This window comes from Fopius arisanus, unplaced genomic scaffold (assembly GCF_000806365.1).
Source record: "Fopius arisanus strain USDA-PBARC FA_bdor unplaced genomic scaffold, ASM80636v1 scaffold00033, whole genome shotgun sequence".
In the NCBI taxonomy this organism is placed as follows: Eukaryota; Metazoa; Arthropoda; class Insecta; order Hymenoptera; family Braconidae; genus Fopius; species Fopius arisanus.
This window is the reverse complement of record NW_011887772.1, coordinates 757,707-761,429: the sequence shown is the minus strand read 5'-3', so window position 1 is coordinate 761,429 and position 3,723 is coordinate 757,707. Positions and strand designations below refer to the sequence as shown.

At 36.5% G+C, this 3,723-nt stretch overlaps 1 long non-coding RNA gene across 1 annotated transcript; it reads right to left on the bottom strand.

The window, feature by feature from the left end:
- Positions 1–14: 14 nt before the first annotated feature.
- Positions 15–1,825, bottom strand: LOC105265935 (uncharacterized). Its single transcript, XR_892110.1, has 3 exons — positions 1,555–1,825; positions 656–753; positions 15–566 (listed from the first exon to the last, which is right to left on the bottom strand). It is a non-coding gene; the product is annotated as an uncharacterized lncRNA (long non-coding RNA).
- Between the last annotated feature and the right edge of the window lie 1,898 nt (positions 1,826–3,723).

The following is a 3,723-nucleotide window of genomic DNA, read 5'->3' as shown; positions in this document are numbered from 1 at the left end:
GATGCGAAATATTTACTCTCTGTGTGATTTATCCAGTTCTCACAAAGATAGTTTAACCTGCAAGGAATAACGAATATTAGAGTAATATCTATCAAACGAATTTGAAACGACTAACGAATTGCCTTGGCTGCTCGCACGAGTGATGAGATTCAATGTTACGCTGTAATCATAATTATTTATAAGAGTTTTAAAGAGACCATACTCTAACGAAATAAAGAGAATGAAAATATCCATTAGTATAAATCGTTTAACGGTAGGCGCTCGCTAGCTGAGACTATTTTAACAGAGAATTAATACTCCGCCGTTGCTGTATTGATATAACCGCTGGGCGCTCTATATGTGTTTTTAAAAATGGAGAAACAATATATATATAAATTATGTATATGGACATTCAATCTCAGAGATACTATCAATCACTCATATTGACGTAATTTATGTTAGGAATTAATTACGAGGGGCTACTCACCTCTGAAGATCAGCTCAATACGTGAAGATTCATGAATGTCTCCATCTTGTTTATTTACTCATAATTTTTTAAATGATATTTAATTCCGTCGAATCATCATCTTCAAATAATTTTTTTTTTCATTAAAAAAATGCATTTAGATTGCTCTAGTCTAGATTAAGGGTTGAATAATATAAATTTATGGAATACCTTTGTTCAGAAGTGAGTAACGTCTCGAAAAAAATGTCACATCCCTCCTGATCCAATTAACGTTACCTCTGGCGCGTTCCGGGCGATTGTGAGAACATCTAAAAATTGAATAGATCAGTGAGTGTACTGGGACCTGAAAGATAATGGGGTGAAGATTTTTAAACCGAAAATTTGATACGAAGAATCTTGAGCAGAAGATAGATAGATAGCTAGCAAAATAGATCGACTGATCGATTAAGATAATGAAAAATACAAAAGTGTGAATGCTGATGTGTGTGTGAGAGGCCTGGGAAGTGAAACCGAAATAATAATTGCCTAAGTAGTGATAAAATAATCATTGCGATACAAAATCACGAGAAAACCTGAAAAAAAAATAATAATAATAATAAAATTTGTTTTACCATTTTATTGATTTAAGATGCGTTGAGATGTTATGATGGAGCGACAGGTGTTGTCCAAAGTAACGGAGAAAAAAAAATGAAATAATAGAAACATATTAGATAAGAGAATTCAATGAACCAATAAAAATGGTTGTCGTTCTGATGAAAACCGATTATTTCAGATTAAATGGAGAGATAATACATCACACTCGTTTGGACACTGTAAAAGCCGTTTTTACAGTGTTTGAACAGACAAATTAAAGTTTTTGATCAAATCTAGAGATTAATTAGAGAAAAGAATGGCAGGAGAGAGTGGAGAGATGGCGAGAGTGAGAAAAATGTCGATTCCACTCTCCTCTACCTCTGAATCCTGAATAACGAGTGCACACATTGTGACTGTCCCCTCGTCTTACAATTAAAGAACAATTTTAATTAGAATAAAGAAATATTCTGCTCATATGTAACATCAAAAATGTGTACTGTTAGAGACAACTGCTGAGATTTCACGATTACACTTACCCCACCAGCTCCACCTCCACGAATATTTACTTTTCAGCTTTGGAATTTGGTACTGACGAAACTATTTAGTACCCACTGTAATGTTCACATTGAATCACTCGTCAAATACAATAATAAAATACATGTATTTTCGCAAGAAAAAAAAATAAATAAAAATGATGAAATTTTATGAAAAAAGTAAGCGAATCACTGTTTCTGTCTAATAGTTATTTTATCCTGAAGACAATGAAATGGCTCTCAGATTATTCTTCTGCCTCGAGGGAGTGGTTGAATGACGAGACGGTGGTCTCGCATAAACTGGAGACTGTTGCAAACTTACAATTCGTGAATATGGTGGAAATGCGAAATGTAATGAATAATGCTGTAACCACTGTCACTCAAGGTGAAACTTTTAGAAATGAGTAGAAATGAAGTGAAGGAAAAAATGTCTGTCACTCAGAATGAATCTTCGTGCGTGAGAAAAGCGACTGGGCTGGGAAGGGGATCACGCAATCTGTCCATCAAATTTAATTCCCTCTACTTTCGGTAAAGTTTTTGAGGTATAGATCTATATCAGGTGTCACTTACAATTCTCCAAGAATTTCTCGAACTCAGGTATCGATGACCTGGCATGATCCATTTGACAATGATTGATCAATGATTATGCGAGTCAGTCTACGCAGCCCCTTATCGATCACTTTGATATCGTTTTTATTTCAGTCCCGGGGTTGTGGTCATCGTCAATTCTTCCTGGAAGAAAATTCATGGCATTAGCAATAATTTTAACAGTTTTTCTTGGCGGAGAGAAAAATTCAGGAAAATGTACGTGAAGAGTCAGTGGTCATGGTCGAACAATGATTTCAGTCATTTTTATGTAGAATCATCCTGATATGGAGAGGAGGAGAGAGATCGATCTCGAAATATCTCGAAATATCTCGAATGAACGAGACGAGATCGACCCGCCCCCACGACGTCGTGGCTAAATCTCAAACATTTCAAATCAATGCGCGTACGGGGCATGCGCGGACGGGCTAGTGGTAAAAAATAAGAGATGGTCAGTAAATTTTATTATTGGCTCTATTTTCCTACCTCTGTAGTACTTTTTTCCGACTTCGCCCATATTTACGTTTTAACCAGTAATTTTTCCGGAACTTCTCACGTAATTTTTCCCGTATTTTTCTCTCCGTGTCCACGTGATCCTAATTTATTGTCACAGTCATTTCTAAATGAATTTCGTAAATGAGGAATCAATAGAAGAGATCAATTTTTAAGAGATCAGTACCGGTCAATCAGTACTGTGACTTTCTACCGATTCAACGAACCCCCAAGCATGAGGCATGAAATATTCTAGGTGATGGACGTGATGATTACCAAAAATCATGACTCCAATAATTTCTTTTTTTTAAATCCTATTGATCATTCAGCTCGCCACCGACTACAGCTCCTTTTGTTTCTTCTGTTTCCACATTTACCTCGGTGGAATAGACATGACTTCAGTCGCTCAGCTCACAGTCCTGCAGAAGAACCTGAAGACCATCTACAATCCCATCGAGCCTTCAACAGAGAATACCATCTTTCAAGAAATCCATGAAAAGGCACTAGGAGTTGATAGCCTGTCCCAACGACGTCAAGGCACTCCACAAGAACGTAATCATCGATTTCGTGCTTTTCTTCAGGATCTTAATTTGCCTGGAGTTATCCGAGACAATGACTTTCGGAAATCGTCCGCCTGTAATTTAAAAAAAAATTACATCAGTGAGTTTTCAGTTGACTGACTCAGCTCCTGAATTCTTTTATATCATTGCGTTTATCTTTCTAGATCTCCACCCCATCATTTTCGTTTTTGACCCTCACGAAGACAAGCATTCACATCATCAGAAACGATTAATGAGTAAAGACTGTCTCCTCTGATTGTCAATTACATCACTCTTACCTGTGATTGCTGTAGATGTACCTTTGGTCTTCACATTTAATTTAAAAAATAGGAGAATGATGGACGTTATCAATCAAATAATGATAAATGAACGAAAGTTGAGGTTCTTGATTTATTCACGATCACAAACAATCCTTTCCCATGCGTCTCCATCACTCATGTCATACCAGATCGATTCCTCGATACCTATCCTACAAAGAACTTATAGATTATCAGATACTGATCCTCGAAGATGGATATTGGACGTGATTTGCACG